This window comes from Pinus tabuliformis, chromosome 4_1 (assembly GCF_031772625.1).
Source record: "Pinus tabuliformis cultivar Carrire ecotype Pingquan chromosome 4_1, CPIR1, whole genome shotgun sequence".
Classification (NCBI taxonomy): Eukaryota; Viridiplantae; Streptophyta; class Pinopsida; order Pinales; family Pinaceae; genus Pinus; species Pinus tabuliformis.
In genome coordinates, this window is record NC_142303.1 from 155,939,308 (window position 1) to 155,955,574 (window position 16,267).

Sequence of the window (16,267 nt, forward strand, 5' to 3'; positions counted from 1 at the left end):
ATTTCTTATTTGAAAAGATGGGAGTTTTGAAATTGCTTGCAGCTGTAGCCAAAGAATCTGCCATAAGATTCTGACTCCTTGGTACAACCGAAAGTGTATGTTCCAAAAACATTCTCAAAATATCTAAAACAACATTTCTATATTGTCTCATCCATGGATGGTGAGCTTGATATTCACCTTTAACTTGCTTGATCACAAGTTCTGAATCACCATACACCAAAATCCTTCGTGCACCCAATCTTTTCAAGATCTTTAAGCCCGTGATCAGCACTTCGTGCTTTGCCTCATTGTTAGTGCAATCAAAAGCTAACTTGTATGAGCATAATCTAACATTCTAAGGGACCTCACCTTGCTGATGATGTGGAATTTGGATCCAAATGCCAATGCCTTCCCCATCTTTCCTGAGAGCACCATCAAAGTCCATGGTCCAAAGACCATGCTCCTCTTCCAAGGGCTGTAAATCTGGTCTTTTCTTTGGGTCAACTTTCTGAACTTTCTCTTCAGGGTGTTCTGAATTTTCCATTACCTTTTTTTATTTTTGTTCTGAGCCTTTCTCTGCCTTGTTCGATGGCTGTTCTGATGAACTTAGCATCTTTTCCTTTTCTTAGCCTAAAATTGTCCTGATATAATTGGAAATCTCTGGTACATCTTTTATTTCCACAAGATGACTATCTACATCATTCAATCCACTATCATTATATAAAATAAATGACTCTAAATCTGTATGTAAAACATTTATAGGATGATAATTCAGCCTCTCCTTGCTAGTTATCATGAATTTCATTTTGGTTCTGCGGTGCAAGTTCCTCAATTGCCCAAAAACTGGGATGGTGGCATAGGAGAAGTCTAACAGTAGTGTGCCTCTTAGTTTCACTCCCCAAGACCTTGACAATAACATACCAAACCGTGGTGGTATATCAGCTACCACCACATCCATCAAGACATTCTTTGTCGGGATTTGGTCGAGGGATACTACCAAATATTTTATTAGACCAAGACAATGGACCTTACCAGTATCAAAAGAATACTAGTCATGGTATTCACAAGTTATATATAGACCCAACTTTTCCATGATGGCCTTGGGCATTAAATTATAGGACGCTCCGGAGTCAAGCATGGAGTTATGAAGAATGTACTGGTGGATTCTTAAACTCAGGTAAAATCGAGGAACCTCACTATATTCTGACTGACCATCTACGACTAGACCAAAAATCAATTCAGGTTGGTCATCTTCAACAATAACCATGTCGGACATAGGGTCAACTTTCAGCATTTTAACTATATTAGACTTGTAATGAGTATTTTTGACAAGTTCAGTAAGAGGGATTGACACTTTCAACTTTGAAATTTCAGTTTCTAAATTGAATGAGCTAGACTTATCTACCTCTTTTTGGATGACGTCTCTTTTCTTAGGAATATCTTTTGATGTCTGATCTTTCTTTTGACTGGCATGGTCCTTGTTTGGATTTCTTATAGATGGTTGATTTACTTTGTTTTGGTTAGTTGCTGCCATCTCTTTGCCTTTACTTTGATTACCTTGAGGAATTGTCTTCGGTTGGGTATCCTTCTGCTGTGATGTCCTTTTATGAATGGGAGTGATCGGGACATCTCTATTCCTCAAGGAATATTTCTTTTGCTGAGAGCTGAGTGCATTCAAGTATCCTCTTTAATAATCATCTGATTGGGTTTCCAATGCATAGTCATTTTCCAGTATGTAGTCTTCATCTTTAGGTTGCTGCATCTTCTCGACATACTTCTCATTTTTAGTCAAGAAAATGGGATGGTAATATTCCCTAAATAAGTGGTTTTCTTTGACAATCGGGTCTATTTTTTCCTTTGATTCTCCTTGAGCATAATTCTGCTGCAAGGGTGTCTGAATTTTCTGCTAAGATGATGATGCCTCAGGAGATTTCTGCTCTCTTTGTTTTATCCTATACTGAGGTTGTTGCTAGTTTTTGAAATTCTGATTCCTGACTTGTGGCTCCTACTGTCTATCAGAATTTATAATTTGGTCAGCCATCCTCTCCATGGTTTTGATAAGAGCATCTAGTTTGAGATTGGTGGAAGAATAGGGTTCTTCTTTGATTGTTACTTTCTTCTCTGGTTTCTCATGTTTGAACTAAGACTTTTTAATCATCAAGTTTGCTTCCACGCTCATTGCATTTCTTCCAAAGTGCTAGGATCTCTTTCCCTTAGTTGGTAAGCCATCTCCAGATCAAAGACATCTGGATAATGTTGAACTTCCAAATCAGGTGGAGGTTTCATGTTATCTGGAATGGAATTGTAGATTTGATTGAACCTTATAGTAAACTCCTAAACCGTCTCATTAGGATTCCTTTTCAATGTATTGTATTCCACCAAGATCTACAATGGATTCTTCTTTTCCTGCCACCTGGCTAAGAACAACTCATTTAGCCTGTAAGGAGTATCAATGGAGCGAGATTCTAAACCACAGAACCATTTTTTCACATCTCAAAAAACTTTGAGCCATTAGTCTCATTTTGGCATCATCTTCATCAATGTCCTCTAAATTAATGAAATCAACCATCTTGTCAATATGATGTTGTGTTGTAATTCCTGGGTTGCCATCAAAAAGAGGAACTCTCTGGCCATAGGTTTGAGGTAAAGCTGCAAACTGACCAGGTAATTGTAAGGGAGAAAATCTCGCCATGACTACTGGGGGGGGTGGCGTACGGGGATTACAATGGGTTGAGTTGGCTGGGATGACAGTGGAGGTGCAGATACAGTTGTTTTCAGAGGTGCAGTATAGGGTATAGAAGAAGATAAGATTTCAAGTAGATACTGGATATAAGCTTTTTTCATAGTAATTTGTAATTGATTAGCTAGGCTTTGAATTTTCTCAAAATTATACCAAACCTCATGCTCAAGTTTTGAAGTCTGAGATGAAGCAGAAGGTTGATTAAACAAAGATTTTGAGGTGGGAAGTATGAATAAAAATTTATGTGATCAAACACTACCTCCATAAGACAAGACTTAGACTTTGAACAAAATAGGGATAGCTTGAATTTAATATCAAAAGGAATATCCTCAATACTCAGTATCTGATCTGGCAAGGAAGTGGTCCTTTCCAACTTTGTGCTTTCAGTCTCAGGGAAAGGGAATTTAGGTTTTCTTAACAATCTTTCAGGATAATCAATAGGAGAAGGAGGGTTTGGGTCAGGGTTTGACTTGGTATATCTTTTCGGAGCCAAAATCTTAACAGGGTCAAAGACTATGTAAGGTAAAAGATTTCAGACTTGAGCGGAACAAAGAAAGCTTCAAACTTCACCACTGAGGAATTTCTTTCAATAGAAAATTTTAACAGGTAACGATCAAGAGCTTACCAATGGAATGAGGTTTGATTGAACCTATGATTTGTAAACTTCTTCGCTTTTTGAACAAGCTCTGAATATCTTTGACTAAATCAATTGGATCAGGATCTAGAATTTAATCTTATTTGTTTACTCGAAGCCAGCTCTACAATATTGACACCGCAATTATGGAATCAACCCTTTTGAACTTAGTCCCATCATCTAAAGGACCAAATTCCAATGAAAACTTGTCATACACCCAGGGAAAATGAATCTTTCATTCCCGACAACGGTGCTAGTATGTTATCACTCCTTTGGATCTCCAAGGCTGAGGAAGAGTCCAACTGAGGTAACCATAAACCAATCTTTTGACTTGGTAGCTAGCCCTACCAAGCTGGAGAGGGATCTCTCTAAAGGATCATAGCTAAGAAGGCTAGATGGATTAGGGTTTAGGCTAGATATGGTAGCATAGGGTTTTGATTTGATTGGATTGGGGTAGTCACTGGATGAGTGAATTAGGTCAGAGAGTGAACTAGGGTAGGGAAAAAGAAAATCAGAATTGCAGACATATGATGGGGCAAGGTAGGAAAGTACTTTAATACTTTGTAGTATATTGATGGAATGGTTTAGACTGATGAGGTGGTAAAAAGAGCATGGAAATCATGAATTCTTTTTAAACTGAAGAAATGAAACAAATTATGATGATTTTCTCAAAACAGAGCATAGAATATGAATTCTACTTATCACCCTTGAAAATAAAAAATATTTAGAAGTGAAATGGATCATGAAAAATACAAAAAATTCACACACATGTAACTGAATAAGAAACAATGTAAAAATACCATGCCGCATGAATCCCACCAAAATAGCTGCAACTCATCCAATATATTCCATGCGATAGTCTGAATCAATAGTACAACATCCAATGGAGTCCAACTTGTAGAATGAATGAAAAAGTACATGATATAGGCCTAAAAAAAACTCCTCCCAGCCTTAGGGGTTGAATCCATGAGAGGAGGAGTAGTTCCACCAAAAACTGAACTAATAGCTAGAGTGTAGGGTGGTCAAAGTGACTCATCCCTAACTTAAGTGAATTGATTCATTACACCTCATTGAGTTCATTTACCTAATGTATTTACCCTAGGTAACAGTAAAAACATGATAATTACATTTACTTCATCAATTACATAAGTGGAAATTTATTTCCAAAGGTTAAAATCAAAACTGGAGCAAAACAATGAAAAAATCAAGGAATTTTTCCCTATGCGTAGCACCAGTGCTCTATGCGCATCACCTTAAGCCTTTACACAGTGCCAACTTCAAGCTAATTTTTTAAGGGGTTGTTGATGTCAAAATTGAGCTGAGGATAGCTCATTGGAAAGTGTATCCTATCAAATTTCCATAAATTCCCTTGCTTACAAAAAATGATAATATTTGGCCCTCCAAAAGGTCAATCTCCAAAGACAGCTTCTATGCACAGCGCCTAGCTGAAAAAGAGGGTATAAAGGTGAATTTTGAGTTGTTTTTGGCCATTTCTCGCTATCCAATGGTCCAAATCTGGTATGCCAATAGTGAAAAGTGTATGTTCTTAGTCTTCTGGATCCAATGGTAGTCTTGGTTTTCCATTTGGAGGCCTCAAGAAGATGCAAAATGCCTAGGGAGTTGCGCATAGGATAGTTCACCTGTGCCAAAACTGTCCAATGTTGCACAAAAAACCCAAAAATGTAAAAGTGCCCAAAATCTTGTCAAAGTTGGTGTATAAACTGTTGATGAAGTGTTCTAGGCATGGAAAGAGGCCTCAGTAAGGATATCCAACTTTCCTTTCCCCTCTTGCAGCTTCAGGGTTTCAAGCTTTGACTTCATTTTCTTGAGCTTGGACCTTGCTATTTGGATTCTTTGGCAATAGTACTCTGCCATCCTCCTCTATATGTCATTGTCTCTTTTAGCCTTGTATAGGAGTTTTTCAATATGGGTTTTCACCCTCTCAAGCCAATTCTCCCTGTTTTCATTGATCGTTATGGCCATTTGCTCATTTAGGGTAAGCTCATTGGCTAGTTCAACATCTTTCTATTTTTCTAGTTCCAATGCTCTTTTTAGGCCTCTGGTCCTTGGCCTTTTCCTTGGAACTTGATCTTCTAACATAATATTCTCCATATGCTTCATCAAGTAAGGCCTTAGCATATTTTTCCTCTCTTTGTGCTTTTATGAATTTCACTTCATCAATGAAGTGCTTTGTCTTCAGCTGCTTATTCTCCTACTTGTAGAAGTTAATGAAAAATTTGGCCTTTTCAAGATTAATTTGGAGTTATCTAAGCTTTTCATCCTTCCCTTTGCGGGCTATGCTCAGGTCCTCATAGTCATCTTGCTCACTTAGATCAACAAGCTCAAAATCCTGTTCTGTCTCATGGAGGTCCTCCTCCTACTGCTGGATTACTACCTCTGTCATCTTTTATTTTCCTTTGTGTACCTACTTTGTTGATGAAGAAGGCAAGGCCCCTACCACAATCTGTGGGGAAAACACCTTCCTATGACCTCTTTGATAAATACATGAAAATGTGCCCAAATATGCCCTCTTAGGCTTGATGACCTCAGCTCTACTAGGTGACCTTGCATGATCATGAAATGGTGGTGATGGTGGTGAAATAGGCTGAGATGATGGAGGGATATATGTAGCAGGCTGAGATGGAGGGGGCATGTATTCATCATGATGATCAGTGGGATGAGATGAAGATGGCATATCTTGAGCATGTGGAGGTTTTGGAGTAGTAAAAATATGATTGGCAATGAAAGTGTCCCATGCAATGTTCAGTTGGTTAATGTGATGGAGGACAATGATCTTGATGAGAAAGTGATGGAAAATACTGTTCATTTGTTGCTCATATCTTTTTCCCTGAACTGTATATGCCATTTTCTCAATGCTCCTTATCAAATAATAATGCATATTGAGCATTCTGACTCTTGTGAAGTGCATGAGAAATCTGATATGGTATGAATAAAGTATGGAAAATTTGCCTTCACAAGTGAAGTACTTCATGATGATTTTCATCATGGGAGCATATTTACCAAGAAGGTGGCTGAAAGGGAAGAATTAGTTTCTCTCATTTCTATACCGAGGCTTCAAATATGGATCATAATACTAATGATCTAGGTTTTGAACTTGAAACCACCTTTCACCCACATTAGGTATTCCAGTAGAAACAACAATAATGTCTGAGGATATGGTGAAGGTTACCCCAGCAAGGGTCACTTGATTGTATTCAAGATTTGAAATGAACACTCTAGTCAAAATAGGATGGCTTTGGACTCTTTGTACCATCACACAAAAATTAAAAGATACCAAATTCTTGAAGGAAGTGACTTTCATAGGTGAGGCCATTAAGTATTTGGTGTTCTGATCTGATAATCACCCTATGAGTGACCTCAGTGAAAGATTTATTAAACAAAAGGTATCACAGACCCATGTGCTGGTGTGTGTGTTCTGTGTTACTGAAACAACGAATCGATCAGATTACCAATACACAAAAAATAAATGGAAAGACAGTAAAGAAATATAGTAAGCAACACAAAGACACAAACAATTTCTAATAAGGAGTTCACCCTATTCTCCAGGGCTACGTCTCCGGTCTAGATTCAGTGGTGGCCTTGTTTTATTGTGTCTTTCATCAGAGAAATTACAATGCAGGGACTCAATATGACTTCTCCTGAAGCAGATTTTGCTTGGCAGGGTGGTTCTTGGATTCCCCAAGCCACTTGGAGTACACAGACTCTTGTTCTTCCTACCAGCTCTGTGACCCTCGGTCTACAGTGGAAAGAGCCAACTGTGATGCTCAATCCTGATAGATTCCTCTATGGGAAGGCTTGATTCTTCAAGATCTCTGGTGCTCGATGCTGCCTGTGGTTAGCTCAGCCCTCTGTCTCCTCTGCTTGGCTTTACTGCTCTCTGTGCTCAGTCCTCCTCTCAGGGTTCATTGTTCACTGTCTCTCTTGGTTGCTTGGACTTTTTGCTCTCTCTCTTGATCTCTTTTTGGTTGTCTCTTTTCATGGCTCTAGCCATTCGACCTCCATGCCTGTTTGATTCCTCTCCTGCCTTCCTCAATTCGCCTACCGCCTGCGTGCTTAGAGTTCCCCATTCGGCATCAGCATGAATGCTCAGGAAGTAGCCACGTGTCCTCATTGGAACAGCTCCAGCCTGCTCGTTAATTCGTTTCTTCGTGGATACGTTCTTTCTCCACCGTGGCGGTCAATGGATTCCAAATCCCCTTAAATCGCTGCTTAATTCCCTGTCAATTCCGCTCTATCTATCGGACACAATCTCAGCCATCCGATCTGGGCTCCTCCAGATGCAACTTCATTTTCACATCGAGCGCGATTGACTTGTTCGACCGATAATGCGCGATCACGGCGGTTTTTCTCTCACCTCCGCTGCCACGCATCGATCGCTGAGTGTGATCACTCCACTTTCTCCAAAACTACCTACCGTTCAAGGGCGCCCTGATCAATACCACCAGTTTCCAGCGTGCGAGTCTTGCCTTTGTACTTTAGTGCGTTTACCTTTTTCCACCTGCGGTCCTCTGGTTCCCCCACATGACCGAGTGCTTAAGGCTCCTCCTTTTCGGCCTTGTTTGCCCAGTGATGCACATCGAAAATTAGCTCCTTTTCCCGATCCGGGGCTCCCAGGGGCTATTTTGACCTCCTGCGCAGTCTCCATGGGCCTCGGTCAGTGCACTTTGACCGAGGTCCTTGTCATTCCATGCCGGCTGCCATGGCCACTGGTTCAGGGTGTTTTCAATTGTTGTTTTAGATTCTTCACGGATTTGTTCGTCCCGATTCGGTCATGGTTCTTTGTCAGTCATTTATGGATCCGATTTGGATCACGGCCTCCCAACTGAAAATATTTTGGACCACCAAAATTTGGTTTCTGTCAAGCACCGACTAAGTGATGAAACCGTTCTCACTTGTCCAATCTCAATCCACTTTGCACTACTCAGCTTCGAACCTTTAAGCCCAATCCTGAGGTATTCCACCTGTCCACTGCGCGTCATCCTTACCTTCCTGTCCAGCACTGTGTCTTCCTATAACTCATTAAGATGTTCAGGTAGCAGGTCATCAACAAAAGGCAATTGAATCTGCTCTTCAGGGTCCTCAACCATTGAAGGTTCAAACAACCTTAAGCAATCTGCATTCACGATTGAGTAGATGTGCATGTAAGCTGGCAGATCAAGGTGAAAGGCATTTTCACCAATCTTCTCAAGTATCCTGAAGGGTCCATACCTGATAGATTTTAGCTTCTTACCTTCACCTTGCATCCTGTCCTTGCTGATGTACAGCCAGACTTGGTCTCCAGCTTGAAAAATATGCTCCATTTGATGCTTATCATACCTAGCCTTGTACTTGGCCTGGCTCTTTTCTAGCTGTTCCTATACTACCTAGTGGATATCCTGGATCCGTTCAATGAACCTAGTTGCCCTGTCCACTTCATTGTGTCCATCAACCATGGTATCTTTACCAAAAACAAAATCCAAGGGAGACCTTGGTATGAAACCAAAGTAGGTCTCAAAAGGAGATCTCTGGGTAGAAGAGTGTTTGGCTCTATTGTAAGTATGCTGCACATAACACAAGTGTTCATCCCAAAGCTTAGGGTGTTTGCTGCAATATCCTCTCAATAACTGGATCACTATCCTGTTAACTACTTATGTCTGGCCATCTGTTTGTGGATGAAAAGCTATGCTTTTCTTTAATTTTGTGTCCATTAGTTCCCACAGACTGGACCAAAACTTTCCCACAAATCGGGTGTCTCAATCAGATATAATAGAAGTGGGTAATCCAAAATGAACCCATACATGTTCAAAGAATAATTTTGCAGTTTGTTTAGCTTTAATCTGTTTACTACAGGGTATCAAAATACACATTTTGTTGAACCTATCCACAACAACATATAGATAATCATGACCTTTCCTAGATTTAGGCAGTCCTCCAACAAAATCCATGGAAATCCTTTCCTAAGTGTGAGAAGGAACTGGAAATGGAGTGTACAAGCCTAGTTTTCTGTTACTGGGCTTGCTTTTAGCACACATAACACATCCATTTACATATCTAGAAACTGTCTCACTCATTCTTGGCCAATAGCAGAACCTTTGTAGCTGTGCAACTATTTTACTTACCCCAAAGTGACCTGATTTCAGAGAAGTGTGTGATTCCCTAATTATCTTTGCTCTCTTAGTTTGTGGAATGCATAGTTTTCCACAATGATATAAGAGTTGGTCCTTCACATGATAGTCCAATTCTTCTACTCTTTTGCCTTGACTCAAAGTTGCATATACATCTTTAAAGTCCATATCCTGAGCATACTATTCTATTTAGCTTTCATGCAGCATAGAATTATGCTTAAGTATGGTAGATGCATTTATAATGGGTCTAGATAACATGTTTGCAACCTTGTTATGTATGCCCTTTTTATATCTAATGACTAAATGAAACTGTTGTAGAAAACCCATCCATCTGTAATGTCTTCATTGTTGCAACTTAGTTTGGGAGTGTAGATATTGAAGTGGCTGATGATCAGTATGTATTACTGTTTCTTTGCCCATTAAGTAATGTTTCCACTTTCTCACACTCTGAACTAATGCATACAATTCCTTATCATATGTAGGATAGTTGAGTACTGTAGGATTAAAAGTCTCAGCATGATAACATATGGGTTTACCGTGTTGTGTCAACACTGCTCCCATGGCATAGTCACTGGCATCAGTTTGGATCTCAAATGGTGTTTGTAGATCTAGCAGTGCTAGTATAGGTGTTGTACTAATTTTTTCTTTCAGGGTGTCGAAGGCTTTCTGCTGTTTGCCTCCCCACTGAAACACCTTATTCAATCCTGTCAAAGCATGTAAGGGAGCTGCAATTGAGGAAAAATTTGAAATGAACTTTCTCCAATACTGTGCTACTCCTAAGAAGCTTCTCACTTTTGTAGTAGACTTGGGTTTAGGCTAGTTTACAATGACTGCCATGTTAGCATTATGGCATTATGGACATGTGTTGAACTTGATGGCAACCCTCTCACAGACGGACATCTCTCTTATATACATCTTGATGGGGACAAGAAGAGCCAAGAGGAGCTAAGAGGAGAGAAGAGGGGCCATTTACATATGTTTTATAGGAACCATTGAGCCATTGGGAGCTTATCAAAGCAATAAAGGCTCATTATCATATATATGCTTATCGGGAGGTGTCGGGCTTATTAAAACCCATATATGCATGCATTAATATTATCGGGAGTGGTTTGGGTGCGTAAAACCCATATACATATGCTTTATTCAATAAGTAATAGGATGTATGCATTTTCCCCTTTCGGCAGATATATCCCAGTTACATGAGTATTAATATATATCTCGGCATATATCGGCGCATCGCTAATCGGGGGTTCAGCCTTGTGCCACCGCCCAATCCTCCGATTGCGATATCATATGGACCCGATGGCATTTCAAATATGGTTTATAATAATATCGCATCCGCTGTATATCGCAAGGTATATAGGGTCGCCCACCTCAAATCCTCCGATTGCGATAACTCCGTGGACCCGATGGCGGCGTTAAAACTGGTTTATAACAATATCGCATCCACAGTATGTCGCAATGTATATAGGGCCGTCCACCCCAATCCTCCGATTGCGATAAGAGGTGGCGGACCCAATGGGAACTTTAAAGGGACTTTATAATATATCGCATCCATCGCACAGTTTATAAAAGCCTCCCTCTTCAAATCACCGATAGCAATGAAAAGAGCGGACCCGATATATATAAAAAGGAGGTTTAATGGGCATGTCGCATCCGATCCATCGGATCGGAAGTCAGGAATAAGCCATGACACGGGCATGCGTTGTTAGCGATGAGGAGCGGACCTGATATATTATTGTTATGGGTACATAATGTTTAAAGTTCGCTTTTTGTTGTTTGGACTTGTTTTTTCGTTTTCCCGCTATCATCGGTCAAAGCAAGCGAGCCTCAAGATTTCGGATCCTCTAGTTTCGACTCATGGTTTTATCAAAAGCATGAATATATAAGAAGAAAAGAGATCCTTTGGCAAGGCATTGATTATGAATTGAAGATCTTAAGGGAGAATTGATTGGCATTCTTGTGATTAGTTAAGGAGCAATTACTGAACCTAAATCAAGGAGAATGCGAACAGAAAAAAGCAAAGGATCGCAGGCTTGAAGTTCAAACATTTCTTCGAGAGAAATTACATTGCTTCGGGTGTATTGCAGTTCAGTAAGTAGCATAAGAGTAGCCAACCGCAGGGTTTCTTTTAAACAGTAGTCATTCTTTAACTCTGATATAGCCTCCTCTGTTGTTCGCTAAAGGGTTCTGGGTGCGCATATTGGGTTTGTCTTGTGTCTAGCCTCCGGGTGCACTGTTATATGTATATCCTCTGCATTGTGTTCTGATTTCGGCATAAACAACCTCTGTTTTATTGGGTGGCCAGATCGCATATTTATTTATATTTGATCTAGTGCTTGGGTGTTTTTGAAAGATCTGTTGTATAAAGAAAATATATATTGATCTGATGCTTGGGTAATTCTGAAGAATTGTTTATACTTGATGACCATTTGATCTTCTTGGATCTAGTCTGAAAATTAATGAAACGTGGTCCTTGAACAAAGTAGGGGGTTGTAGCTCCCTTCCAGGAGAGACTAAAAACGAGAGAGGGTTGTAGCTCTCTGCAGGTTGCAGCCTGCATATTGGTAAAGGACTGCACCAGTACAATTTCATTGTAAAAGAAATTCTATTTGAATGAAGATATAGACATATTGCAGCAGGTGGTTTTCACCCACATTGGATTTCCACCTTATATCTGGTGTTCCGTTGTGTGACAATCTGTTTTAACTATTCTTGTTCATCATTTTATGGCGCTGACATACAAGTTAATTATCAATTTCGGAAGAATAATTTAAAACATAAATCTGGATGGTTTATTGAAAAGAAATTAATAATACTGATTCACCTCCCCTCTCAGTATTATTTCCAACAATTGGTATCAGAGCAGGTCCTTCTGAAGAAGCTTGATCGCTTGAAGGAGATCGTTCATCATGAGCAACTACGAGAGGGAAGCATCAATCAAGTCACCAATTTTTGATGGGACAAACTTCGTATATTGGAAGGTAAGAGTTACTGCCTGTCTTCAATCTCTGGGTACAGAAGTCTGGGACATCATAGAAATAGGGTATACTTTTCCATCAGCTACTCCTACAGATCCAGCTGAGAAGAAGAAATATGAAACAAATGCAAAGGCGGTCAATACTCTTCTAGGATGTCTATCTCAATCAAAATTCGTGAAAGTTATGCAGTTAAAATCAGCAAAAGAAATATGGGACAAGATTGTCCTAAGCTATGAAGGAGATGATCAGGTAAAACGAGCAAAACTTCAAACCCTCAGGATTCAATATGAAAATCTCAAGATGTATAATGATGAAAGTGTGGCTAACTATTTTCTTCGTGTAGATGATATTGTTAATTGTATGAAAAACTTGGGAGAAAAATAAAAGAGGCTGTTGTGGTTGAAAAAGTTCTAAGATCTTTGTCACCTAGGTTTGAATCTAAAGTTTATGCAATAGAAGAAAAGGAGAATCTACAAAGTCTTAAAATGTCACAGCTGCACGGAATTCTTACTGCTTATGAAATGAGGAAAGGAGGTCCATCAGACAGGAGAGAAGTTGCCTTCAAGGCTTCAGGCAAAGGAGAATATTATGAATCAGGACACGTGTCAGAAGAAGAAGAAGAATCAAATTTTGTCAAAAATCTCCAACAGGGTGCTGGACGATTCCGAGGTAAGTTACCTTTCAAATGCTTTGCATGTGGAAGAGTGGGTCACTATGCTGCCAAATGTCCTCATAAAGAAAAGAATGACAAGGGAAAGGAACCTATTAGATGGAACAAGAAACAGAATGCTAACAGGAAAAGCTATTACACTCATGAAGATAGTGATGGACTCTCAAATAGTGACGAAGATGAACGAGGTAATGACTATAAACTCTTAATGGCTTTTGAGGATGATGACTACATGGATGCTATAGATGAAGAAGGTTTTTATGAAGAAATGTCTAATCTCAAAATTTGCTTAGAAGAGAAAAATGTGATTATTGAATCTCTGCAATGTCAACTAGCTGAAAGAGAAAAACATCTTGAAAAATTGGAATGTGAAATTGTTGGTCTTAGAAAAGAGATTGAGAAGACAAAAGCTCTTAATCTTAAATTTGTTAAAGGATCTGAAACTCTGGATGAGATCATCAATGTGCAGCGTTCTCCATTAATCAAGACAGGTCTGGGATATAATGGAGAAGCTTCTCAAGCATCCACCTCCAAAAGTTATCTTGATGCAGCAAGAAGAAGCGAGCAAAGGCCTAATAGAAATCATCAAGTAAATTAGGGACAATTTATCTCAAGAATGAACAAAAACTATCAAGAAAATCGGAGGCAAGCTACAAACAGAAGCTACAACCAGCCACAGGTAAAATCTTCCCAATTTGCCTCAAGAATGGATGTTGGTAGAAACTACAATCGGTTGGATGACAGATTTGATAATCGTAGAAGTTTCTTCAATGGGCAATGTTTCTCTTGCCATAACTTTGGTCACAAAGCAACTCAATGTGTTTCCTATAAGACAATCATGACTAGAGAAGCTCAAAAACAAAGAAGTATGTCTGGAATCAAGAAAAGGACCTATAACAATTTTTCTGCCCTTGAAAGTGAAATTGAATGTTCTATTTGTAATAACTTCGGTCACGAAGAATCTGAATGCAGGAGCAGGTTTTGGAAGACAACTCAGAAGGAACAAAGCCCAAATGCCAGAACATGGAGAATGAAGGAACCACAACCAAAAAGATGTGGAATAGCTTTTTATGCAGAAGGACAGGAAAATTTATGGTTTATCGACAGCGGATGTTTGAAGCATATGATAGGTGATAAAGAAAAACTTGAATCATATACTACTCTAGAGAAGGGAAAGAAGGTTTCTTTTGGAAATGATACTCCTGCGGCCATAAAAGGAAAAGGCACTGCTCAGTTGAAAGAAAAGGTCAATGCTAGAAATGTTTTGTATGTTGATGGCTTGAAGCATAATCTACTGAGTGTCAGTCAGATGTGCGATCAAGGAACGGAGGTAATATTTCGATCAAATGGATGTAGTGTTCGTGATCTCGATACAGGAAAAACAGTGATCAAAGGTAGAAGAACTCCAAATAATTTATACTTATTTGAAGAAGGACAAAAACAATGCTATTTGAGCAAGGACGATGAACATTGGTTATGGCATCGGAGGTTGGGGCACCTAAGCTTTTCACAAATAAGGAAAACATGCACATACCAGGCAGTCCGTGGTCTTCCAAACATCAAAATTCCAGACAACACAATATGCAAATCATGTCAGTTTGGTAAGCAAACCAGAACTAACTTTCCTGAAAAGGAAGGATCAACTAGCAGGTCTCTTGTGCTGGTACATACAGATGTATGTGGTCCATTTAGGACAAGGTCACCTCGAGGAGAAGAATATTTTATATTATTCATTGATGACTTCTCTAGGATGGTTTGGTTAGGACTTATGAAGCACAAAGACAAAGCATTCGAAAAGTTCAAGTCTTTCAAAGCCTTGGTTGAAAATGAATCATATTACAAAATTAAGTGCCTCAGGTCTGACAGAGGTGGGGAATTTACCTCAAATGAATTTTTCAATTTCTGTGAAGAACATGGAATAAGAAGGGAATCCTCTACAGCTAGGACTCCTCAGCAGAATGGAGTTGTGGAAAGGATGAATAGAAAAATCCAACAAATGGCTCGTGCTATGCTTGATGAGTCTGGAACTCCCGCAACCTTCTGGGGTGAAGCTGCATTTGCTGCAGTTGTTATTCTCAACAAAAAAAATGTACGAGTGAACAGCACTCAAACTCTGCATGAGCTCTGGTATGGTGAGACTCCTTCCATAAAGCACTTCAAATTTTTTGGGAGCAAATGCTATATTAAGAATACTGATGAAAAGCTTGGCAAACTTGAGCCTAGAGCAGACGAAGGCATTCTCCTTGGTTATTCTCCTCACAGCAAAGCATATAAGTGTTACAATAAGAGACTTGGAAGAATTGTTGACAACATTGATGTAGTGGTTGATGAAAAGGGATACATTCCTAGGCAAGTAAGGTATGAAAATATCGAAGAAGATGAAGACTACCCTCCAAATCAGACCAATGATGAAGAAAAAGAACCTCAAGAGGCACATGAAGAACAGATAATGATAGAAGAGAAGACTACATCCAGGTATGTACAGAAGAATCATCTAGAATCTCAAATTTTGGGACAAAAAGAGGCAGGCATACAAACAAGAAGATCAACTGCAGAAGCTTCAAGCCATTTGGCATTACTCTCCTCCAATGAACCACTAAATGTAAGAGAGGCATGCAAGGATGAATGTTGGGTCAAGGCAATGGATGAAGAACTTGAACATATCGAAAAGAACAACACTTGGGAGTTGGTTCCTAGACCAAAGGATAAGAATTTCATAGGAACAAAGTGGATTTTCAAAAATAAGTTGAACGAAAATGGGGAGGTAATTAGAAACAAGGCAAGATTGGTGTGTAAAGGGTATGCCCAACAAGAAGGAACAGATTTTGAAGAAACTTTTGCTCCTATTGCAAGACTTGAGGCCATCCCAATGTTCCTTTCTCTCTCAAGCTTTCAAAAGTTCAAAGTATTTCAAATGGATGTGAAATCAGCTTTTCTGAATGGAGACTTAGAAGAAGAAGTATACATTGAGCAGCCAGATGGTTTCATTCTTGGGAATGATCCAAATCTTGTATGCAGATTGAAAAAGGCTCTCTATGGTCTTAAATAGGCTCCAAGGGCTTGGTACTACCGTTTGGACAAATATCTTCATCAACAAGGTTTTTCAAAAGGATCAGCAGATAGCAATCTTTATATAAA